Here is a 27,956-nt window from a genome sequence, read left to right on the forward strand (position 1 = left end):
ATAGCCTACCAACCAAAAAACATCCAGGACCAGACAAATTCACAGCCGAATTCTACCAGAGTTACAAAGAGGAGCTGGTACCATTCCTTTTGAAACTATTCCAAAAAATAGAAAAAGAGGGAACGCTCCCTAACTCATTTTATGAGGCCAGCATCATCCAGATACCAAAACCTCGCAGAAATGCAACCAAAAAAGAAAATTTCAGGCCAATATCCATGATGAACATCGATGCAAAAATCCTCAATAAAATACTGGCAAACCAATTCCAGCAGCACATCATAAAGCTTATCCAGCACGATCAAATTGGCTTCATCCCTGGGATACAACGCTAGTTCAACATATGCTAATCAATAAAGGTAAACATTACATAAACAGAACCAATGACAAAAACCACATGATTATCTCAATAGATGCAGAAAAGGCCTTCAACAAAATTCAACAGCCCTTCATGCTAAAAACTCTCGATAAACTAGTTATTGATGGAATGTATCTCAAAATAATAAGAGCTATTTATGACAAACCCACAGCCAATATCATACTCAATGGGCAAAAGCTGGAAGCATTACCTTTGAAAACCAGCACAAGAAAAGGATGCCCTCTCTCACCACTCCTATTCAACATAGTATTGGAAGTTCTGGCCAGGGCAATCAGGCCAAGAGAAAGAAATAAAGGGTATTCGATTAGGAAAAGAGGAAGTCAAATTGTCCCTGTTTGCAGATGACATGATTGTATATTTAGGAAACCCATCATCTCAGCCCAAAATCTCCTTAAGCTGATAAGCAATTTCAGCAAAATCTCTGGATACAAAATCAACGTGCAAAAATCAGAAGCATTCCTATACACCAATAACAGACAAACGGAGAGCAAAATCATGAGTGAACTCCCATTCACAACTGCTACAAAGAGAATAAAATACCTAGGAATACAACTTTCAAGAAATGTGAAGGATCTCTTCAAGGAGAATGACAAACCACTGCTCAAGGAAATAAGAGAGGACACAAACAAATGGAAAAACATTCCATGCTCATGGATAGGAAGAATCAATATCGTGAAAATGGCTGTACTGCCCAAGGCAATTTATAGATTCAATGCCATCCCCATCAAGCTACCAACGGCTTTCTTCACAGGATTGGAAAAAACTACTTTAAAGTTCATATGGAACCAAAAAAGTGCCCTCACTGCCAAGACAATCCTAATCAAAAAGAACAAAGCTGGAGGCATCACGCTACCTGACTTCAAACTACACTACAAGGCAAAGCAAAATAGCATGGAACTGGTACCATAACAGATATATAAACCAATGTAACATAACCAGAGGCCTCAGAAATAACACCACATGTCTACAACCATTGGATCACTGACAAACCTGACAAAAACAAGAAGTGGGGAAAGGATTCCCTATTTAATAAATGGTGTTAGGAAAACTGGCTGGCCATATGCAGAAAGCTGAAACTGGATCCCTTCCTTACACCTTATAGAGAAATTAACTCAAGATGGATTAAAGACTTAAATGTAAGACACAAAACCATAAAAACCATAGAAGAAAACCTAGGCAATACCATTCAGGACATACGCATGGGCAAAGACTTCATGACTAAAACACCAAAAGCAATGGCAACAAAAGCCAAAATTGACAAATGGGATCTAACTATACTAACGAGCTTCTGCAGAGCAAAAGAAGTGAGCAGGCAACCTACAGAATGGGAGAAAATTTCTGCAATCTATTCATCTAACAAAGGGCTAATATCCAGAATCTACAAAGAACTTAAACAAATTTACAAGAAGAAAACAACCCCATTAAAAAGTGGGCAAAGGATATAAACAGACACTTCTCAAAAGAAGACATTTATGCAGCCAACAAACATACGAAAAAATGCTCATCATCACTGGTCATTAGAGAAATGCAAATCAAAACCACAATGAGATACCATCTCACATCAGTTAGAATGGCGATCATTAAAAAGTCAGGAAACAACAGATGCTGGAGAAGATGTGGAGAAATAGGAAAGCTTTTACACTGTTGGGAGTGTAAATTAGTTCAACCATTGTGGAAGACAGTGTGGTGATTCCTCAAGGATCTAGAACCAGAAATACCATTTGACCCAGCAATCCCATTACTGGGTATATACCCAAAGGATTATAAGTCATTTGACTATAAAGACACATGAACACTTATGTTTACTGGGGCACTGTTCACAATAGAAAAGACTTGGAACCAACACAAATGCCCATAAGTGATAGACTGGATAAAGAAAATGTGGCACATATATACCATGGAATACTATGCAGCCATTAAAAAGGATGAGTTCACATCCTTTGCAGGGACATGGATGAGGCCAGAAACCATCATTCTCAGCAAACTAACACAAGAACAGAAAACCAAACACCACATGTTCTCACTCGTAAGTGGTAGTTGAACAATGAGAACACATGGACACAGGGAGGGGAACATCACACACCGGGGCCTGTTGGGGAGTGAGGAGCTAGGGGAGGGATAGCATTGGGAGAAATACCTAATGTAGATGACAGGTTGATTGGTGCAGCAAACCACTATGGCACATGTATACCTATGTAACAAACCTGCACGTTCTGCACATGTACCCCAGAACTTAAAGTATAATAAAAAAAAGGGACTTCTAGTTAAAGAGAATTTTTATTATCAAAAATATGTGATTAATAACATCAAATCTTCCATATGTGCATCCAATTTCATGTTCACAACATCACTGAACACAGGTATTATTATTCCTATCTTCTAGATGGAGAAATTGAGCTGTAGGTAAACTAATTCACCTAGTGTCATGCCACTATTACATGGTAGAAGGGAGTCTCTCAAATTTGACCTTAGCCCTTGACCAAACTCACACAGAACAGTCCTCATGCAAAACAGCACAGCTTCATTTACAAAAGTGGTGGAAATACTTTGTTTCTGTGGAATTTCTTTTTTTTTTTTTTTTTTTTGGACGGAGTCTCGCTCTGTCACCCAGGCTGGAGTGCAGTGGCACAATCTCGGCTCACTGCAAGCTCCGCCTCCCGGGTTCACGCCATTCTCCTGCCTCAGCCTCTCCGAGTAGCTGGGACTACAGGCGCCCGCCACCGCGCCCGGCTAATTTTTTGTATTTTTTAGTAGAGACGGGGTTTCACCGTGGTCTCGATCTCCTGACCTCGTGATCCGCCCGCCTTGGCCTCCCAAAGTGCTGGGATTACAAGCGTGAGCCACCGCGCCCGGCCATTTCTGTGGAATTTCATTGGTAAAGCAAATAAAATGAAAAGAACACTACGTACTTAAAATACTAGGCATAAATACATCAGAGGCTGGACAATATCAGTACAAAATAATTGCTAACATTAGTTTGCATAACTCTATCATTTTCTTGTCTATTTATGGAGTACTCACTGTCTATTAAAGTGCACAATGTACTGTAAGCTCTATAGAGGCTTCTTTAAAATAGGTACAATATATCATACAACATAGTACTTGCTTATGTAAATGTCCGTCTTCATCTAGGGGGACTATGAATGCCCCGGTGATAGGAATGTGCATGCTCTTGCCATGGTCAACACTGATCTCCACTACACTAAACGTAATGGTCAATTCTCAGTTCTTTTCATCTTTTATTTATTGTCTGTTACCCTCATTCTTATAAGAATGTAAGCTCTATGAAGGTAGGAGTTTTTCACTGTTTTAAAAATCACTTAACCCTACTGCCTGTAACAGAGTTTGCTCATAATGGGTGCTCAGTACATATTTGTTGAATATATAACTAACTGAATGAGCACAAAATCTTTCTTATTCTCCTGGAAGTGCACTCTCATTTCTCTGAAATCCCTTTAAATCTCTTCTTTGGATGTTTCACCATCTTCCTTGCAGTATAATTATATATCGTCTGATTCCCCTACTTGATGATGAGGCCATAACGAATTCTGAATAAATATTTTTAATGAACTCCATCCTCTATCAGTTTTGAAAACTGCTTTCTGTAAATTAGAAAATTCTCATAAGATTCAGTCATTCATATTTATATTCACTCACATATTAATTCTAACTTGTGCATATTTGAAATATTTTGCATTCCTAAATCAGTAAAACTTTATAGTTGTAATACATTTATAGGGCTATAGAGTCAGATCTACAAAGTAAAGTACACTTAGGTCTACCTACCATCCCTATTTCCTTCATGCTGTTCTTTTCAGTCCTATGAATAACCACTAAAAAAGAAAAGAAAACCCAAATAATACTTTTTAGTTTATCATTTTATTGTTAAAAAAGCAAATATATATGTGTAGGTAAATGTATACTTATATTCTCCCTCTTCTTCGTCAAATAGTAACATACATTTGTTTTCAACTTGCCACTTTCACTTGACAATATTGCCTGAGATCATTCCACAGCAAAATATGAAAACTTTAATTTTTTTACAACTGTGTAGTACAACATAATACCACACTTCATTCAACCAATTTCTATTAATACATATTTGGGTTGTTCCTAGTATTTTTTGCTACTACAAACAGGGCTGAAAAATCTTTTTACAATATTTGACAGTGACAGAGATGTGTTTGTGGGATCTAAGGGTGAGTGTATATGTAAATATAGCAAAATTCTCCTCCAAAGAGGCCGTACAGTTTGCATTCGCAACAATAAATGAAAGTGCCTGTTTTCTCACAACCTTCCTCTTAAGAGTATTGTATTTGTTGTCTAGTGCTATAGCAACAAGTTACCACAAATTTAGTAGATTAAAAACACAAATATCTTACAATTCTGGAAATCAGAAGTCAAAAATGGTTCTCACAGAGCTAAAATCAGGGTGACAGCAGATTTGTATTCCTTTCAGGGGCTCCAGGAGAAAATCCATTTCATTGCCTTTTCCAGCTTGTAGAGGTTGCCCACATTCCTTGGCTTGCAGTCCCCTTCCACCTTGAAAGGCACTGATCACACTGTTCTAACTTCTGTTTCCATCACCAGATACATCTCCTCTGACTGACTCCTCCTTCATTGGTAAGGACCTTTGTGATTACTTTGGGCCCATCTGAGTAATCCAGGATAATCTTCATCTCTCATAATCCTTAATTTAATATCTTCAAAATCTCTTTTGCCATGTGAAGTTCCGGGAACTAGGATGTACACATCTTTAGGGGTCATTTTTCTGCTTACCACAAGTATGTTTTCAACCTTTTGTGCTTTTGCCAACCTTATTGATAAACAATAGTAATTTTAGTGATTTCAATTAGCATTTTTATGAGTGAATTGGAACATCTTTTCCTATATTTAAGGACCCTTTGCATTTATGTTATGCAAACTATCTTTTGATGTCTCCTGCCCATTTTTATAGAGTTGTTGGTCTTCTTTTAATTTTAAAAGTGCTTTATATTTTAGGGATAACAACCCTTTGTTTATAACAAAAATTGAAAATATTTTCTATTTGTTATTTTGCATTAACAAGTGGAAAATATTTGCAATTATTTTAGTATAAAAAGTTTTTTTTCTAAATTTTCATATTGTCACCTTTATTAGCCTTTTCCTTTATTGCTTTTGGATTTAGAATCAGTTAGGAAACTTCTGGCCACTCTGAGGTTACAGAGTAATTCACCTTTGTTTTCTTCTAGTAACATAATAGTTTCTGAATTTAAATTTTTGATCTTTTTAGAATTTGATTCTGTTACATTTGGAACAGATTCAGTTTTCCCTTTTCCCATATAGCTGTTCATCTATCCCAGTACCACTTGCTGAGAAGCCCATTTTTTTCCTACTGATTAATGCCAATTTTTTCATTTACTAAACTTCCACACTTTATTTGATCTATATCTATTTTAATTCTGTTTTTATTAATAGACCTTTCTTTTAAACTATTATATTTTATTATAAAACTACTTAAAGTTGGCAAACATTCTATTAACAACCTGCCCATTAGTGTCTGTAACTGAAATTAAAGTATTTTATTATGTGTTCACGTGTCCTTGCCCATGAGGATTTGAAATGTTTGGGTACTATCTTAATTCCCTTTTATTTCCCTAGTGTCTAGCAGTACTCCTCGCATATTGAAGATGATAATCAATAAATCACCATTTAAAATGTATAAATGAAAATGGTGGACAGTAATTCTCTGCTGGAATACGTTATGTTTAGATAACAAATGCTGAGTTTTCCAACTAAATGTACAAATCTTGTTTGATCCAACAAGAACTCTGAACGCTAGGCATAAAAGGTATTTCTTACCTTGACTTTATAAATGAGAAACTTGAAGCTCAGAAATGCTTAAGTAACTTTCTCAAGGTCACATAAGCTAAAAGTAGAACTGGAACTGAAATTCTGACTTCAAATTTAATTTTTTTTTATGTTAGAGATAAGATGTTTGGCATGATTTCATCCCTTTTTAGAGATCTCTCTTTCCATTCCAAAATAATTTTTATCATAGGGATGTACATGTTACTAAGGTCTAAACCTGACTAATAATGAGATGAATCAATTATTCTCCACCAAAAAGAATGCATGAGAGCTGAAATAACAGTTATATAAGATCAGTTTTAAACATTATTCTGAGGATAATAATATTAATTACATGCCTGAGGGTGGTATTAAAAAATGAAACATGTGAGTTTTTGTTCAGCATATTTACTGTACACGTCTTTTACGTTTTTCTACTTCACTTATTTTTTTACTAATGTATAATGAAAACTATGTATAAATTTATATGTTTATATACCAGCACAAGGCTCTACACAAAGCAGCCCAGGAAATGTCAATACTGTATTTCTAAGTACGATTAACAGGACAAAAAGAATGAACAAGAATAAAAAGAATTAGTGAGTTTTCTTTGTTTTGGAATTATTGGTTATTGTTTCTAACGATAAAGAGATAAAACAAAATAAGTACAATAAAAATACATAAAATTAGTATAAAAAGATGGTTGAAATCCACTATGTTCTTATACTTAAAAAGTTGAATATCTATTTAACAAAGTTGCCCTGATAATATAGTATTATATTCTAGTTTGTTTGGCAATACATTAACTAACTGATTAACTTAAGAACATCAATTTTGTATTAAGCTCTGTGGTTCATCTTGAAGGATTTACAGTAATATTTTTAATTTAAATACATTTCATTGTGATTATATTGAAAATCATCATAGACTCTAGTAAAATGTCTTATACATTTCATTGTTACTCTGGATCATTAAAAATATATTATTTAAGCTAAATACATTTGCATTTAATAAATAAGCATTCTGAATCTAGATAAAATGTTCATTTCCAGAATTAAGATTCCTAAGGGAGAAAACAAAATTGCTGCTATGGAAGCTAAACATAACGCTGGATAATCGATTGGTCCACTTAAAGGCATCGGCAATGCTCCCTTTGATGACAGATTAAGTAAATATGAGAGTAGACAGCACAAACATGGTGTTCTACAACATACTGAAGCAAAGACTATGAACATTGGTCATGCTCTAGAGCAAGCAATGTGGGTGAAAATGTTTTATGAGAAATGTATTTATAAAGAAATTGAGGAAAAATATTTATATTAATTATATAAATGGTGAGTAAATAGTGATATACAGCATAGGGTGATTGAAACCAAAATAGTCTCCAGGGCTTTCAGAGACACAAAAAAGTTCCAGACCTTTCAAGATAACCAAAATGATCATAAAGATTTATTTATGTAAAGAACAATCTCCATTTGCCTGTGTAATGGAAAAATCCAAAGTGAATAAGAAACTACAATCCCTACCAATTTACAACAGAGAGGCAAAAAGAAGATGCAGCTGATCACTAACATTAATCAAATGAATTATAGATCAGATAAGCATGATGACCTGTTACCCTTCCTTCATTGTATAAAACAGCATGGAAGCTTCAGGAGAGGTCAAAATATTATCACCATTACTGGCTGCCCTGGGAGTAGGTTTCCTTGTTAAATAATATCAGAAAAGCAATAGCAGTACATTCTACATGACTTACAGGCTTCACTAGCAAGGCCAGTAGATACAACCACTGTAGGAATGGTTACCTGCTTAGGGGCAACAAAGAATATGTAGCTCTTGCTATGGTCTGAATGTTTGTATCCTCCCCCAAATTCATATGAAATCTAATCCACAAAGTGCTGGTGTTACCAGGTGAAGTCTTTGGGATGTAATTAGGTTATAAGAGCCAGACTCTCAAGAATGAGATTAGTGTCCTTATGAAAGAAGGACAATGGAGTGTGTTTGTATCTTTCACCATAAGAGGATACAGCAAGAAGGCACTATTTATGAACCAGAAAGTCGGGCCCTCACCAGATACTGAATGTTGTCAGTGCCTTGATCTTGAACTTACCAGTCCCTGGAACTGTGAGAAATAAATTTCTGTTGTTTATAAGTCAACAGAAGTTTATAGTATTTTTGTTGTAGCAGTCCAAATGGAATAACACACCTCTCACTAGTTGGAATAGTGAAGATAACTGGTGGGAACAATAAGATCAGAGGAAAAGAAGGCTGTCATTCCAGAGTCAAAAACAAGATCATGTCTCTCTCTACCACTCTAGATTCAAAAACAAGAGCACGTCTCATACAACCACAAAGAATGATATTGTATTTGGATTCTATTCATTAAATATTCCTTGGTTAAAGTCAGCCTCCTGAATAAGCATTTGGTGATCTTTCAAGTAATCTGAATATATTCCCAGTATTACCACTGAGTTACTGATCCAGTTTTCCCACCTGCAAGATGGGGCCAATATCTTGATTGCCTTTCTTTCTTAACCAAGTGTGATGAGAGCAAGTAAGATGACACGCTGTCAGCTATTTGGAAGAATTAAGGAATGCAGAATTTGAAGGTGTTCTAACAGCATATGTAAGATAACAGGATCATCATTCTGGCACAGGTTGGGAGAATGAATAGAAATGAATTGGAACCCAAAGCTGTTATCAACAGAGGGTGACATGACACAATAAGAAAAGGCTGCAGGCTGTATTTTGTTTCTTTTCTATCTATGATAACTATGTTCCTTAACAAAGTGAATCCCAACTACTATTGCTCATTAAAGCTGTCATGTTTTCACAGTCTTATCTGCCTTATAATTGAAATTCTTATTTTAACAGCGTTATTTTAATGTTATTGCTAGCTATGGAATGTCTTGTGAAGAGTGCAACATTAAAGTTAATTTGGCCCTACATCTTTGGTAATGTGTACTGTCTGGAATATAATAAACTACAGACACTCATACTTCAACTGAAATGTGTCAAGGTTACTTTCTCAATTATTGTGGTTTGTTATAGGTGACCCCTAACATGGTTAGTTATCATTTCTCACATTTGACGAATCTCATATTGCTTGTGGTCTTTTTTGTTAGAGCAGCAGAAATCAGAACTCCTAATGATGTGAAGTTTTGTTTTCTTTCCTTTTTTTATTCTTAATTAAAACCTGTTATGTATTTCAGCTGAGCTTCCCAGTAAGAAAAATTAGATCAGTATTATAAGAATTAAGAAAGTACTCCTAGGATTATAGTCAATGTGTAACTCAAAAATATAATATACTGAATAAAAAATAGGGGCCAATATTGTTAAGTGGCAACGTCCATTAAGCAAAACCTACAGTTCATATAATTTAATGTCTATAAAATGCTATCAAAGAAACTATATACAAAGTATGCTAATAAAGTAAAACAATCTCACTTAATAAGCTTTTATTCCCATTCAGGTATAATGATTTTCCTATTGCTTATTGAATAAATGCCTGGAATATCATACCTAGCAAATACTCCACATGTAAATAGGTCAAATCAAGAGACTACTAAAACCTTAGGGATTAATACTAAAAGTTTAAAAATTTAAACATTTTAAGATAATTATTTTCAATATTAATATTATAAATCAAAAACTCTGAGATTCAATTAAAAGTTAATCTCTGATGCCTGGGATTTGCTTCAAAATAATCAGTGCTGAAGTTCGGGGTAAGAGAGCATAAAGATGAAACAAGATTGGCCATAAGTCAGCAATTCTCGAAGTTGAGTGATATGATTTATCTCTCTATTTCTATGTATGCTCAGTTTTTTTCTTATAAAAGTTAAAAATTAACCTTTGATATTAATATTTCTTTTCTTATATAATGGAGTTATTTCACTAAGAAGGCCTCATAAGAACGGAAAATATACAGCTGTTTATTTTATGAAGATATTTTCCAAAATTCAATTTTTGGATTCTTGTTTTTTAAGCACATATTACATATTCCCCACCCCTTGTCTTTCATTACAAAATATTCCTCAGTTGATATCTATGCATATATAGCTATGGGAAAATTAACGTTTGAAGATAGGCATACCTATAAATAGGTAGCCAGACCCCACCAATGTTGAAAATTAATTTATGTCTCTTCAAAACCAAATTTTGGGTTGGTGCAAAAGTAATTGCAGTTTTTGCCATTACTTCTGCACCAATCTAATACAACAAGATACCATCACACAGTCATTAGAATAACAAGACAAAATACAAAATCTCAAAAATACCTAGTGCTGTTGAGGTTGTGAAGCAACTGGAACTCTCATGTGTTGTGGAGAGAAACACAAAATGGCATATACACTTTGGAAAATTGCTAAAGTTAAACATACTTTTACCATACGGCCCAGAAATCCTAATGATAGCCTTTTACCTGAGAGAAATAAAAACAGATTTTATTAGAAAGACCTGTATGCAAACATTAATGATGGCTTTATTTACAGTAGTTCCAGGTTGTGAAAAATACAAATGTCTACTATCTGGTGACTGGATAAATTAACTGTGGTGGATATACAACGAATAAACTTAGCAAGAGAATAAACTACTGATATACGTAATGGCATGGTTGGAGCTCATTGAAAGTGTTGTGCTAAGTGAAAGAAACAAGACACAGAAGTCTGCATAAAATATGGTTCCCCGGGAGGCGGAGGTTGCAGTGAGCCGAGATCACGCCACTGCACTCCAGCCTGGCGACAGAGTGAGACTCCGTCACAAACAAAAAAGTCCCATTTTCATGATGTTCTGGGAAAGGCAAAACTATAAAGGCACAAATAAGTGGTTCTAATGGTCTTGGGGCAGAGGGATGGGCTTTGCTTTCCATTGTGATGAGCACATTGTATATCTTGATTGGTGTGGTCACTGTATGACTGTACACACTTGTAGAACAAACAGTGATGCAGTATGAATGAGGCTTTTTATTTGTATATTTTTCTGTATTTTACAAAATTTTACAATTAAGATATATTACTTTTCTTAGAGAAATAGCTAACATTATTTAAAAATTAATAACTGATGTTATAACTATATTGCCCTCACAATTCAAGAATATGTAGGAAAATAATTATTATGACAATCACATTGTCATTCAGTGCTGGATGAAAACTGTGTATATGTATTATGTGTGCATTTACATATTCATACACTCACATTAAATTCAATACAGTGGGAGGCTGATTAGAGGTATATAGTTAATCAAATATTATGGTGAAAAGAGGGTTTGTATATTAATGTAAATATAATGAAGTATCTTTATTACTAATTCTACTAACATTAAACTTACTTAAGTATTCTGAGATCCTATGGTGCTTTGGGTTTATCATCATATGCATGTTATTATAACACATGAGAAATAGTGTGTAGTAAGAGAACTAGACTGAAAGAGAACGAAAGAAGAAGCAGTAGCAGAAGAAGAAAGAGATGATTCGAGGGGTGATATAATTGTCATCTTTAACAGCAGATTCTAAGATATTCTAGAGCATCAATTATGTCATAAGCACTTTTGTGCTATCTGGAATGTCCAGTATAGAGCACTGTACATTATTTTGCTTGATTAATGAAGTCATCAAAATTTAATGTACTTTTAATAAAATGTTATTTGGAACTGCTTGAAATTCAATTTATATAGGCATAATCATTCTATTTTGTGAATGTAGTTTCTAAAAATTTCTAAAATTCCTCCAAACACATAGATGTTATGATGTATCTTTCAAAGAGATTTAAGAGGCCACATATGCAATACATTTTTAAAAGTTTTGAAAGAATGATTCTTCTAACAGGAAGTAATAAGAAAAAAATTTATGTAAGTTCATTAATACTCAATATTCACTCACATTTATTCATGTTGAATACATATTCATTTATATTTACTCCTAGAATAAAAACATATGTGTAGATGTGTACAATATACTGGCTGAACAACTTCTTTCAATGTGGTTACAAAAATATTTTTCCTGTTCACTTAAAATCTGTATTTTTTCTAAACAAAGTTCTTTTTGTTATTTTTTTTAAGTCTGAGGTATTGTATGTGTATTTTAATACACATAGTATTTTAATGCATTAAAATACAATAGGAAAGTTGCAAAATTGAGTAATTAAAACACAGATCTACCTAATTGAGAATAATCAATAAATAAAGCAAAATCAGGCAGTCCTAATTACTTTGTAACTCAAATATTTTTTAAGATCTTAAACATCAGTTTCCCCTCTCACTTCTGCTTGAATTGTTATTCACAAGAATAGGGACTGTGCTCCTACATAATTTCTGTATCCTCAATGCTTCACTGTTGCTCAGCAATCCTTTTTATCACCTTAAGATAATGTTTCTCATTCATTTTTTCTTTATTATTTCTTTCTTTTGTTTCGAACTTTAAGAATTAGTTAAACTCTACCACTTCAGGCAATTTCCTCTAGGACAAGAGAACAACAGAGACAGAGTCAGAGGCAAAGGCAGGGATGTTGTGTGGAGTCAGCTTATTGGGGTGAAATGATAAGAAATGGCTGGATAGGAATGGTAGTATCAGATCCATGTATATAGTACATTCTGTAGAGGAGCTGTATTTTTTTTTTTTTTTTTTTTTTACTATAAGAGATAGGAAGCTAATATGGTTTGTCTGTGTCCCCACCCAAATCTCATCTTGAATTGTAGTTCTTCACATAATCCCCATGTATGGTGTCCTGGGAAGCACCCGGTGGGAGGTAACCAAATCACAGAGTGGTTACCTCTATGCTGTTCTCATGATAGTGAGTGAGTTCTCATGAGATCTGATGGCTTTATAAGGGACTTTTCCCCTTTTACTCAGCACTTCTCCTTCCTGCTGCCATGTGGAGAAGGACATATTTGCTTCCCCTTCCTCCTTCATTGTAACTTTCCTGAAGCCTCCCCAGCCATGCTGAACTGTGAGTCAATTAAACGTCTTTCCTTCATAAATTACCCAGTCTTGGGTATGTCTTTATTAGCGGTGTGAGAGTGGACTAATAGAGAAGCCACTGGGGAATTTTGAGCAAGGTGATATGTGAAGATTTGCATGCTAGAAAGATCACTTTAGTAGCAATGTGGAAAATTGCCTGGAAGAGTGAAGGCAGGGAAACCAGTAGGGAGGATAATGTAACAGAGCAGGAAAAAAATCATGAAGGCTTGAAACACATTGGCAGTGGTGAGGATAAAGAGATTCACTTAAGATACACTTAGGCTGTAGAACAGGCAGGGCTCAATGACAGATAGAAAATGAAGAATAGAGTAAAAGGAGATGGATAACTCAGTTTTTGTCTTAACCATCATAGCCTTTGAAACAAATGTTCTACATCTCTTACTATTCTTAAGCTTCAACTTTGTACATCAAGTTCACTCTCTGCAGGTGACCTTACTCCTAAATTATCATGAAAAATTATAAGATTATCAAAGGTAAACTCCTATCAAATAGAACCGCTCAAAATGTCTTTTGATCTTTACCCATCATTTTATTATCCTTTTTCATCTTTCTAAAATTAATACTTATACTTGACTTCTTGATCCCTTCTCTGCTTTCACCTCCCCTTTATCCTACTATGCATTTTTTCCCTTGAATATTCCTTCCCCCAAAAAGCTTTCTCTTGAAACTGCCAATTTCTTAAATTACTATCTCATGTCCTTCCTTCCTTTCAATATTGTCAGTTTCAGAATGGTCATCTATCCTTGTTGCATCCACTTTCTCATCTTCACACATCTCTTGTGGTCTGGCGTCTGCCATTCAATAGAAATCACTTCCTCAAAAGCCACCAATGACTGTATAATTACCAAATTCCATCTTTTCTCCTAGTGCTTATCTTCATTGACTGCTTTGAAATGGATGACATATTTTACCACACCATCCTTCTTGGCATGCTGTCTTATTCTTAATTCTAATGGTTCTAAAACTCTTCAATCTTCTTAATTCTGTACTCTTTCTCAGGCTGTCGTTTGAATCTTTGTTTCCTTGCAGCAATTTTCCTAGATTCTACCTTCAATTCTCTTTTCTCACTCCCATGAGTTCAAGTACATATGAAGAAGACCCAATCTTCTGACCCCTCCCTCTTTTTGACCCAGCCTATCCCTATATTCAGTTACTTACATTCTGTATATTCTACATTGTCAAAGTTTTCAGTAATATTTGCACCTTAACATTTTGACAATCACTAGTTCAGCGCCTGCCCTTGCAAATTGTTTCTCTACCTCAATTACTTCAATCCAATTGATGCTACAAAATGCTGCCAGTTTAATCTTTCTAAAATTAATCATAAAACTCTTCTCAAAAACCTTCTGTGTGATCCTCGGCATCTTATTTAAATTGTCTTCCATGATATGCTCCTACATTTGCTACCTTAACTCTCACAGCTGCTTCCTCATTGGGTGAATGTGGCCTTCTCCCTGCCTCACTCACATACCAAACTGTTATCTGTCTCTGTCCCTCGCTCACCTTGCTCTCTCAACTTGGCATGCTTCTTACTTGTCTCCATCCTCACATATTCCTATCTCTGCCTACTGACATTTTATGTACCTTTAAAGGCCAAGATAAATGACCACAACCTTTCCTGAAACATTCAGCAATACATTGAGTATTGTATTCCTTTTTCCTCTTCTTCATGCTTATTGCCCTTTTGGCATTAATAACATATTTTTATTGGAGGCATTTTTACACGTACATATCTCTCTTGTTAGTCTGAAAGTTTCTGAAAGGTAAAGATAACATATTTTCCATATCTACCTCCTGTATTGCTTTGCATATAGGTAAATATTTGTGGAGCCAATTGTTCATAGTATATAGAGTTTGTTTTTAAGGTAGAATTTCCAGTTTAAAATATGGAAAAATAAAACTGAGCTGTTATTACTTTTATTTTTCAAGATGTGCTGGGATGAGTAAAAAAATCAAGAAATAAAAACTCCTTCATAAAAAATTGCACTTAAACTTTATATATTTGATAGTCTATTCCATAACATTGTGTTTGTATGTGTGTGTGTGTATGTGTGCATGCGTGTGTGTTTAAACAGATAGGATTGGCCAGGTGTGGTGGCTCACACCTGTAATCCCAGCACTCTGGGAGGCCAAGGCAAGTAGATCACTTGAGGTTAGGAGTTTGAGACCAGCCTGGCCAACATGGTGAATCACCATCTCTACTAAAAATACAAAAATTAGCAAGGCATGGTGGTGTGTGCCTGTATTCCCAGCTACTCAAGAGGCGGAGGCAGAAGAATTGCATGAACCCAGGAGGTGGAGGTTGCAGTGAGCCAAGATTGTGCCACTGCACTCCAGCCTGGGTGACAGAGCAAGACTCCATCCAAAAAAACAAAATAGATAGATAGATAGATAGATGATAGATAGATGATAGATAGATAGATAGATAGATAGATAGGATCTTGATATTGCTCAGCCTGGCCTGGAACTTCTGGCCTCATATGATCCTTCCACCTCAGCCTCACAAGTAGCTGGGACTACAGGTGTGTGCTGCTGCACCCAACTTTCTGCCCCACTTTTATATGTCATTAATGGTAAATCCAGAGCCTTTCTCTATAAAGCAAATTTTAAAAGGCATACAATAATATAAACAAAATTATCAAGTGTAAATATAAGAAAAGGTCTCTGGTATGAAATATGTAAGAACTATGACCTTTGATGAAAAAAAATCTATATTAAGATTTGAGGTAAATTTGCATATTTAATACTCTAAATTTTGACCTAGTTGCTATTTTATTTTCTAAGAAAGTAAAATATGGGAACACATGAAAATGTTTGTTTATCTAAAGTATAACATTATTGGTTTCTTAGATTCTACATAAAAAATATCTAGCTTTACATTTTGAATATCTGGTATTTCACTTCATAAGATTCTATTTGATTTAACAGCATTTTATAGGATTCTTACAGTCAGTTATTCCATTGAGGATATAACCTGATGAGATTATCTCCTACTGCATGTAACAGAAAAAAGGAAATACAAGTTAAATTAGTAACTGATTTTATGTGAAACATAAGCAAAAAATATATTAAACAAAATCATAAATTTAGTGTAAAAGTAACTGTCATAGGCAATAACAGCCTAATAAAATATTTAAACAAAAACTAGAAAATAACTACCACATATTACCAGACATACAATGAATGCTTCAAGACAATCTAAAAGGTTAGAAATAGGAGCCCAAAATATGACTAGCTGATTGCTGTTACTGAGAAAGTTGTATTAATTATGATGTTAATACTAGTTTTGTGTTAATGTTTTAAACACAATCATTTTAACATACATAGGAGTGAGTATTCAAAGGGTTTGAAAATACTCAGATTTACCCTACTGTGTTTCATAGATTGTGGAATGTTCTTGGGTGCAGGAGATACAATCTGCCCATTCTGTTGAGCACAGTTATTTTTGGTGGATTCAATATGTTACCTCTTTTATCTGAGAGTAGGTGAAGGGTGGAGGACAGTGTTGGCAATTCAGTCTTGTTTATCCAAAGCTATAACACTGTTCCCAAGCATTGTTAAACTGTATTTATAACTTTCCAATAAAGGATATTATAGTCTTACTTTACATAGCCATTTCTTACTTGCAAGGATGCTGTATAACAATAGTTTATGCTAGATTGATTCAGCTGTGATATGACCATAAGCTTAAATAATACATTATTCTCTTGAATGGCAGCCAGTATGAATAAGGTTGATCAGGACTATAAGCCTTTTGTACATCCAAATGTTTCTATTTATTATGTCAGACACAGTGAAGAGAAACTAGTTTTTTGTTGTTGCTGTTGTTCATTTTCATCTTTACATTTTTCTTCATCATAGTTTATATTCATCTTAAATGATTTAAGATAAAAATAATATTTCAATAGTGCAATGAAAAATTTCATTTGTAAAATTTTAATTTTGGATGTATACAATAATTATAAATATATATATTTAGCTTTGACTCAGTGAATTCTGAATGAAAGATGATAGCAGTAATTTACTTTATTAGGACAGTTAACCTAGGGCATTTATCAAATTATTTATTTAAAATGTAAACAAATGACTTTTATCATGCTTAAACTTCAGATTATATTAACTTAAAACCATGCAGATTTCAATAATTTCAGTAATACATTATACTCATACCTTTTTAATAGTTCTATTTATATCATGTTAATATTGAAGAAGCACCATTACTTAATTCTTATTTCATGCTTCAATCAATCATGAAACTCATGATATTTATGTTAATACTACAAATCTGACATTTCCAAAAATTTTTTTCCAAAACATTGTCTGCTAAATGGTTTTGGTGAAGAAAGGCCTTTTTATAATTTTAAAATAAAGATGAAGAAAATTCCAAAATGCAGCTGGGAAACTAGATCTTTCCTCACTTCAAGAAGCAAAGGTGTGCCTATAAAAATCTCTTATTTATTGTAAATAATTTTCTTAAAATAAAAAATCATGGCCGGGCATGGTGGCTCATGCCTGTAATCCCACTACTTTGGGAGGCTGAGGCAGGTGGATCACCTGAGGTCGGGAGTTCAAGACCAGCCTGGCCAACATGGTCAAACCCAGTCTCTACTAAAAATACAAAAATTAGCTGGGCATTGTGGCGCGTGTCTGTAATCCCAGCTACTCAGGAGGCTCAGGCAGGAGAATTGCCTGAATCTGGGAGGCAGAGGTTGCAGTGAGCCGAGATCATGCCACTGCACTCCAGCCTGGGCGACAGAGCAAGACTCCATCTCAAAACAAACAAACAAACAAACAAACATACAAAAACATTATCTTCTAAATCATTTTTTATGAAGAATTTGGCAATTTCCTTACAATTTCCTTCTGTCTACTACCAACTGAAAATCATCTCCCTCTCTTAAGGCAAATGGCTCACGGGGCCTATAGGCAACTATGTGCAGTTAGGGATTGGGTCCTATAGAGACTCTGGCGGAGGGAACTCATGCCTTACTTTCTCCCATTTGGACTGGCCAAGCGCATAGGAACCAGCATCAAGACCCAGTGTAAGAATTTTACGGAGGCTTGGTCTAGAGAGAACTGTAAACACCAAGAGAAAAGTCAACACAGTTCTTAAAAGACTATACCTGGACTCTCTGGTCCCCAAGAGGCTTAGAAAGAAGCAGAATTGAGGGTCTGAGTCCTCCTTCTCCCTGAAACCGGGAGAGTACCAAAAGGTCAGTAGGAAATGGGTGGCTTGATTGTTTCTATGCCACTAGCACATTAACAAGTGAAGAGGACCTCCCTTCCCATCCCTTTCAACTTGCCAAAGCCTGAGTCTTAAATTGGTGACAATGAAAATAGTGAGCCAGGCCAGGAAGAGGAATGGCAATCTAAAGAGAACCTGTGTTCAGTAAAATACAGTTGCCAGAGGAGACAACTATAGATAGTGTAAGTAGGGCCTTCCCACTTCAAAATAACCAAATGGTTAATGAAGTATACTTTTCTTTTTTTTTTTTAGACAGGGTCTTGCTCTGTTCAACCAGGCCAGAGTGCAGTGTACGATCATGGCTCACTGCAGCCTTGAACTCCCGGGCTCATGCATTTCTCCCACCTCAGACTCCTGAGTAGCTGAAACCATAGATGCATGCCACCATGCCCAGCCTTTTTTTTGGGGGGGGGGTGGGGGGATGTTTTGTAAAGACAGGGTTTTTGCCATGTTGCTCAGGCGGGTTTTGACCTCCTAAGCTTAAGGAATCCTCCTGCCTAGGCCTCCCAAAGTGCTGCGATTACAAGCATGAGCCACCGTGCCTACCCAATGAAGTATACCTTTTAATGCATTGCTGAGAATGCAGCCAGTAAGGGAATGCTCCAAGGCAACCAGATAAAACTGCTCCAAGGTAACCAGATAAAACTAGAGAGGGTGCAATGAGCAGCAAGCAAACATGACAGCAGAGTGGCCCTGAGGGTAAAAGTTAATATAAGCAACTCACACAGTAAGAAAACTGAGTTTGAAAATACAAAAATTAGCCAGGCATGGAGGCACACGCCTGTAGTCCCAGCTACTTGGGAGGCTGAGGCAGGAGAATCGCTTGAACCTGGGAAGCAGAGGTTGTAGTGAGCTGAGATCATGCCAATGCACTCCAGCCTGGGTGACAGAGCAAGACTCCGTCTCAAAAAAATAAATAAATACATAAATAGGAAAACTGAGTTTGAGATTCCTGAACTATTCCAGAGACGCTGGAAGAAGTGACTACAGAATAAGGAGAGGCCCTTGGTTTTTGGCAGAAGCAATCCTCTATGGAGGAAAGCATTCTTTAGGTCACTAGCAAACCACCAAGTAAGATCAAATAAGAGCTCATAAAGATCACCAAACAGACAAGGAAATCAGTCATAATGAGTGAGAGCCAGCAGAAATAATCAACAGATTTAGATTTCCAAGGATTTCAGATATTGAAATGATCAGATACAACATAAAAATAATTTTGTTTGGAATGCAAAATGAAGTAATGAAAACAGGAAGAAGAGACTTTCAAAAACTGTCAGATTTAAAAAAAGAACCAAATAGAACTTTAAAAAATAATAAATAATAAAATATAACTTTAAAAAGTAATAAAAATATGTGTTGAAAGTAATCCAAATGGATAGAGTAGAAAGCAGGTCAAAAACAGATTTTATACACTTAAAATAATTAGTGAATTGGAACAATGTTCAGAATAAGCCAAAAGAAACAGCATTGAGAAGGAGATAGAAAACAAAAGAGAAAGACTAAGAGAGTGTGAAGATGGAAAGAGGTTTAACACGCATCTAATCAGAGTCTTAGAAGGGGAATAAAGAAAATACAAATGGGATAATGACTCAATAATTTTTAGAAATAACCAAAGACTTGGATCCTCAAATACAGGAAGCACAATATATGCCAAGTAGGTTAAATACAAATAAAGGTATACTTTGTTAAATTGTGATAAAACTGCTGAACATCAAACACAGGGATTTCAGAGAGAAAAGCTAGATTCTCTATAAAGGAGTGACAATTATACTGAAGGAAAGTTTTTAGTACAGTAGTCTTCCCTTATCCATGGGTTCACTTTCCATGGTTTCAGCTATCTGTAGTCAACTGTGGTCTGAAAATATTGAATGGAAAAATTCCAGGAGAAAAAGATTAAATTGCACATAATTCTGACTTGGAACAAGATGCGAATCATCTCTGTCTAGCATATTCAGCCTGCATCTACACTGTATGAATTACTTGCCCATTAATCACTTAGTAGCTGTCTTGGTTATCACATCAGCTTTGTAGTATCACAGTACTTGTGTTCAGGTACCCTTATTTTATTTAATAATGACCCCAAAGTGCAAGAGTAGTGATGCTGGCATGTTATTAATATTGTTCTATTTTATTATTAGTTACAGCTGTTAATCTATTATTGTGCCTAATTTATAAATTACACTTTATCATAGGTATGTATATCTCGGTTTGGTACTATCCCATATTTCAGGCATCCACGGGGACTCTTGGAACATATTTCCTGGGGATATGAAGGGACCTACTACAGCAACAATGGTAATCAGAAGCCAGCGTCAGAACAATTTTCACGTGAACACAATGTGTGAGTGTGACTGTCCCACTGAAAGATAACCAGAATGCTTGATAAAGTGTATTTTAAATACATTTCTTAGATTGTAAACAATAAGAGGATACTGAAACTGGAGAGGGGAATAGAAAGACTAAGAGAGTTTATTATCAAAAGACATACGCTAAAGGAATTTCTTAAAGACAGAGCAGGAAAGTGGAAACATTTTAAAAGGAAGCTCTGAAGGTGAAGAACAACTGTGAGCCAAGAAAATACACAATATGTAAGTAAATGTAAACGCATATTGATCATATAATACAACAACAATAATGTTTAATTCAAGGAATGACAAAACTCATAGAACTTAACAAAGGTAATAAAAACAATGAAAATTGGAAGCAAGATTTAAATTGTTCTTACACTGTTAGGGAAGAGGGAAAAATGTTCATTAATTTTTGACTTAAACTATGCCTGTTAAAATGTTAAGAGTAACCACTAAAATAAATAAATTTTATAACATGAAGATCAATTGAGGATAAAAGGGAATTTTTTTAAAGATGGAAAAATAATAGGAAATTCAGGATGAAAAGAAAGCAAAGGTAGGATTTGAAAAATATTACCAAAAGACACAACAAGCTGATTAGTTAAAAGTAGAGAAAATATAGCATTTAAAATCAATATCCAAAGAGAGAAAACATTTATAGCAGGTAATTTACAAATGCTTAATATATTTGATCTAGAAGTAAAAAGGCAAGGAATGTTCCAATAGAAAGACGAAGAAAGATATTGAATGAGCTATTCCATCATTTCTAAGTTTTCTAGAATTAATACAATATTTCTTATATAATCAGATGACTATCAATAAATGCTATTAAAATAGAAGAGGATTAGAGAATAATGATCAATAAATGAACATCTAGGAAAAATACAAGTGGTTACAGACAATACAAAAATATTCAATTTTACTAACAATAAAAATTTGATTAAAAGAAAGAAGGTAACATTTCTTGTATCAAATTAACAAAGTTGTAAAAATGCTAACAATCATTTTTGATAAGGATGCACGAAAATAGAAATTCTCAAACTTTGCTAAAGATAGTGTGAACAGAGACATTTCTAGAAAGTAAATAAGCAATATACCTCAAGATCCTAAAAGTTAATAACTTTTGATTCAGTAGGTTTTTTTCATAAAGTAAGATCGAGTTATATACAAAAATGAAGTGCAGTCTTCTTTATAATGGTGTGAAATTAGAATAATGCTAATTGAAAATAAAATAGGCAAATAAATGATGATATACCACAAAATAATTAAAATGTATTTTTGAATCAAACTTAGAAGTGAAAAATGTTCTTATGCTAATACTGAGAAAAACAAAATGCAAAATCACACATAAAATATGCTCTCAATTTTGTAAAAATACCAATATGCAAAATGAAAATGTTATTGGAAGGAAATAAAAGTTCTGGCACTGAATATTTATGGGTAATGGGATAATGAAATATTTTAATTTGTATTATATGTGCATTAATATTTATCTATAATGACGTAGTGTTTACATAATCAGAATATTAATAGTAAATGATAATAATTAAAAATGTCAAATATCACAAATCAGCTATAAGAAAAAAGGAAACCTGGGGAAAAGTAAATAAGCTGCTTAGGCCAGTCACTGGAACTACTGTCCATGAATATGGCAGGACAGCAATGAGGAACCAGGGGGACCACTGACTGTGCCCAAGAGCAGAGGACTGGGCTTAACGTGCTCCAGGAATGAGGCCAGCAATGCTCTTAACAGGACAGCTGCTTCACTTTGACTGCCTTAGACTTCAACAATGCGTTTTTCACCTTGGGAGAGAGGTTTCTTACATAAGACACGAGGCTGAACTGTCCCAATAAACTTCAATGTGATGTCAAAATTAGCACTGTTAGAACTACCAAATAGAAAGTAGACTCGAAATTAATTTTTTCTAGGTCACCATATGCTTCTTACTTGTCCAGTGTCTTTTTGAAAACTCTACTTTATAGTACGCGAAAACTATAATTTTCTTTATATGTGGAGAGAATCAAAACATTACAAATTTGTAAAATGAAAATTCTGGTATAAAGTAGTTAAAATATATACAGAGAATACTAATGAAATAATTAGTCTGGTAAAAATCATGCTGTAAACATTGTCTTTAAAATTATTAATTAGCCTACTTGACTATAATTACCAAATAAAACCATCTTAAATTACTTTGTTTCCACAGAACTGTTACTTTATTAGCATAACAAAACTACAAAAGTTATTTTTATATGAAACTTCTAATAAAAAATAACAGAAAGCTTGTGTGCTGAGTTTATTGCAGTTTAGTAAATCACTTTGATTTCTTTATAGCAATTTAGATTATAATGGATAACTGCTGGAATTCTCTGATATACTAAGACAGCCTATAACTTTCCAAGTGAAAGTTCTTCCTTAAGATCCACTATTATGACTATCTGAGCACCTGGAATCAAAGTATACTACATGAACTTTAAGTAACTCTATTCTTTACAAAAAATATTCTACAGATCTATTAAGGTCCAAGATGTATTCTCAATTTGAACGAAAATCAGCATATATAAAAAGCAATGTGGGAAAGAAACCCTTAGGCCAATATGAGATTTGAACCCTGGTTCTTGCTCTACTGGTGGCTGAATTTGTGATCTTCAGCATAGGTCTGAAGCTCTCAGAGCCTCAGTTTCCTCAATAGTAAATAGAAAAAAAAGATGAAATATGCTCTGCTTATTTTATAGGATTGACTTAAGACTCAAATGAGATTGAGATAGTGTACGTAAAGGAATTTTGAAAAATAATGTTTTAACCTCAATTTAAACATTTTGATCGTTCCCAAGACCTAGGAAGTTCAAATTCAATCTTCAAAACAGTCTTTAAAAAGAACAAAGTTGGATGACTCACACTTTTAGATTCCAAAACTTGCTACAAAGGTGGAGTCATCAAATAGCGTGGTACTGTCATAAGAATAGATAAATAGATTGGTAGAATAATATTGAGATTCCAGAAATAAATCCTCATGGTTATGGTAAATTGATTTTCAACAAGGGTCCCTAGACTATTCAATGGAGAAAGAAAGTACTTTTCAACAAGTGGTAAAAAGTTACGATATAATCCAGCAATTCCATTCTTAGGCATATACCCCCCAAAAATGTAAACACGTTTATACAATTTTTTTTTACACAAATGTTCACAGTGGCATCATTCATAGTATCCAAAGAGTGAAAACAACTCAAATAACCATCAACTAATTAATGTATAAACAAACTGTGCCACATCCATACAATGGAATATCATTTGACAATAGAAATGAATGAAGTACTAACACGCGCTACAACATGTATCAACTTTAAAGACATTATGCTAAGCGAAAGAAGCTAATCACAAAAGATCACACTGTATATAGTTTTATTTGTATGAAATGTCCAAAACAGTAAAATCTTTAAAGATGGTAGACTAATTCTTGCCTAGGGCTAGGAGATGGGTGTGGGGTAGGCGGGGGCAGGGGCTGAAGAAAAATGTGGGGTAGGGAGACTGCTAAAAGGCATAGGGTTTCTTTCAGGGTGATGACAGGTTCCAAAATTGACTTTGGTGGCGGTTACATAACTGTATATATACCAAAAATCAGTGTACTATATATATTAAATTGATGAACTATTGATATATGTTCTATATTTCAATAAAGCTATTTCCATAAAAATACCATATATTAATAACTAGATCTTGATCCCCAAATATAAAGGCCTTTCCTAAATGAGAATTTACATGTAATTATTTTTCTGCAAAAAGTCGTACAAAAGAAATAGAGGCATGCTAGTTATTAAGAGAACTGAGTAAAAAATATAATGCTTTATGTTATACCAAGTACTTGCAAAAATGACCCCACAGACAACAAAATAGCAAATCAGAATGAGTCATTTGTTCCCTCTCCTCATTTTAAACATGGAGATAATATGGGCCACAGTCCACATTGTCCTGGATAGACTGGTACCTATCCCACCTGCTGTGGGGCAGGAAAGCAGCAGTACCAGTCAAGTGCCAGCCTAAGGCTGGAGAATGATTGTGATGGTTAATACTGAGTGTCAACTTGATTGCATTGAAGGATACAATGTATGGATCCTGGGTGTGTCTGTGAGGATGTGCCAAAGGAGATTAACATTTGAGTCAGCGGGCTGGGAATGGCAGGCCCATCCTTATTCTGAGTGGGCACCATCTAATCATCTGCCAGCAAGGCTAGAATATAAAGCAGGCAGAAAAAAACACGAAAAGACTAGACTGGCCTAGTCCATCTTTCTCCCATGCTGGATGCTTCCTGCCCTCGAACACTGGACTCCAGGTTCTTCAGTTTTGGGACTTGGACTGGCTCTCTTTGCTCCTCAGCTTGCAGACGGCCTATTGTGGGACCTTGTGATCGTGTAAGGTAATACTTAATAAACTCCTATATATATAGAATATATACATATACACGACCATATATCTCCTATTAGTTCTGTCCCTCTATAGAACCCTGACTAATACACTGATGACAGGGTAATTATAGGGTTCACCTCAGGGGAGAAATCTCATAGCTATAAAAGAAGATGGCTGGATAACCCTAAACATTCACATCTCCCTGCCTCAACTGCCGATCTAGCAAATACATAAATTTACATGTATCTTTTATTACTTGGGAAGAAATAAGAAACATATATATATATATATATATACATACACACACATACACACACATATGGACACATTGGAGAAAAATGTATGAACACTGAGAAAGGAGAAAATTCTGAAAAATTCCAAAAAGAAAATGGAGATCATTTACAAAGGACAAAAAATCAAATTGACATCAGACTTGAGACAATGGTTAAAGCTTTGGAGAAGAGAACTTTGAACATAAAATTTCATATTCAATTAAACTGTTTTGTACATGTGAGAAAAACATATTGGTAGGCATTTAGGTTCTCAAAGATAATGCCATACAAAGTTTCTCTCTCTCTCTCTCTCTTTTTTTTTTTTTTTTTTTTGAGAAGGAGTCCTACTCTGTTGCCCAGGCTGGAGTGCAGTGGTGCAATCTTGGCTCACTGCAACTTCCATCTCCTGGGTTCAAGCAATTCTCCTGCCTCATTTTCCAGAGTAACTGGGATTACAGGCGTGCACCACCACGCCCAGCTAATTTTTGTATTTTCAGTAGAGACGGCGTTTCACCATATTGGCCAGATAGGTCTTGAACTCCTAACCTCAAATGATCTACCCGCCTCGGCCTCCCAAAGTGCTGGGATTACAGGAGTGAGCCACCGTGCTGGACCCAAAGTTTCTCTTTGAAAAAAATCTTTTAGAGAGGTTATCTGAGTGAAAAATAAAAGAAATGCATGAGCAAACAACTAGATATCAAAAGTAAAGGAGAAGAAATAAAGTTCATTGTTGTTTACATAGGCCATAATAAAGAAAGAAGTACATCCATAATGTTTTGATAAAAATTCCAGGTGGTATTACTATATGGAAGGAGAAACAGAGGGAAGTTGAGAGAATGCTAAAGTATTAATTTTATTTGAGATGGGCAATGGAGGAATATGTTTTAACAAGATTTAAGCATAGCTAGGGAAAAATCACTATGAATCTTGATAAGGAAAGGGTAGCTATCAGCAACATAAACACAGAATATGCAATATTCTGTTTAGTAGATGAAAATCAGTTTATGGACAGAAGCTGGGAAAAAAAAACAGAAAAGAAGCAAGGCTAGTAACAACACACACACACACACACACACATACACACAAAATGGGGTAGCTGAAATAAGCCTTGGTAGAACAGTAGTTAATGTCAGTGTTAATATCAACAAAAAACAGAGTAAATGAAAAAATAAAAAAAGCTAACAGTTTTTTCCAGAAAGTATAGGTGTAAAACAAAAGGATATAGTGAAATTGGAAATGAAAGAACGAAATAAGGAATATCAGAAAATATGAACTAAAAGAAAGTAGGGCTAGACATTTTTTAACTCTACAAAATAAAATTTAAGGTTAAAAATTCACAATGATAAAGAAAGAACCAAAATTTGGAAAAAATAGAACATGAAGCTATAATGATTATGAACACATGAGCACCTAACAATACATTATTGAACACTATTAATGTGCAACTGACGAACTATGGTGACACATGTCTGTGTCATATTTGTTCCTTGAGTTTGTGAATTTTCTAGTTCTTTGATTATTTCTTTTCTTCTTTAGTCTATGTGTGCATTACTTACATTTTTTTTCTCTTGTTACTCGATTTTTAGCAGTATTTGAGAATGTTTTAAACAGATGGGGATAAAAAGAATTTATAATAGTCCAAAAACAGTCTAAGTTTTCTGTGTGTGAAAGGTTTTTTATAAAGGTTATTTGAAACAAGGAACCAAAATGAAATTAGAGCACTTGCTGTAACTTTCATTTAATCATTCTTTTTTGTTATTTTTTCCCCAACAAATAGAAGATATACACATAGATTTCCTAATGTTCTAAGCTTCCATGGCAACCTGTGATCTAGAGTAGTAAAAAATCAAGTACAAAAATGTCTTAAAAATCATAGGGAAACATGCACCCAATATTTCATTTCCTCTAAAAACTGACCCTTTGAGTAGCATCCATGAATTGTCTTATTTTTTCAGAAAAAAACAAAAATGCTACAGACAGAATCTATTATATGTATACCTAGGTTTTTGAATGATTCTATTTTTGCATTCCTTGTTTTACGTGACAAAAAATAAAATCTGAAAATGGCAACATAAAATTAGCCAAATAGAGGCATTTTTTAAAAAGAGAATAAAATGTTTCAGTTCTACAGTTTCTTAACCTTTCTACTTAAATATATCTTCCCACATATAAAATGTAAATAAAAGTAATAAACATACAATTAAATTAGTATGCATCATAATGCTTTGAATAGTCAATCAGAATTTGTGAATTTTGCATCCTTTATTATTTTTTTTTTTTTGAGGTGGAGTCTCACTCTGTCGCCCAGGCTGGAGTGCACTGGCTCACTGCAGGCTCCGCCTCCCGGGTTCACGCCATTCTTCTGCCTCAGTCTCCTGAGTAGCTGGGACCACAGGTGCCCGCCACCCCGCCCGGCTAATTTTGTGTGTGTGTTTTTTTTTTTTTTTTTTTTTTTTTTAGTACAGACGGGGTTTCACCGTGTTAGCCAGGATGGTCTCGATCTGCTG

The 27,956-nt window shown here is 34.7% G+C and overlaps 1 protein-coding gene across 4 annotated transcripts in view; it reads right to left on the reverse strand.

The window, feature by feature from the left end:
- Window positions 1-27,956, reverse strand: part of ATRNL1 (attractin like 1) — an 838,515-nt gene that overhangs the window by 193,659 nt on the left and 616,900 nt on the right. The gene's annotated exons all lie outside the window — the stretch shown is intronic.

Source organism: Hylobates moloch, unplaced genomic scaffold, assembly GCF_009828535.3.
Source record: "Hylobates moloch isolate HMO894 unplaced genomic scaffold, HMol_V3 SCAFFOLD_3, whole genome shotgun sequence".
NCBI lineage: Eukaryota > Metazoa > Chordata > Mammalia > Primates > Hylobatidae > Hylobates > Hylobates moloch.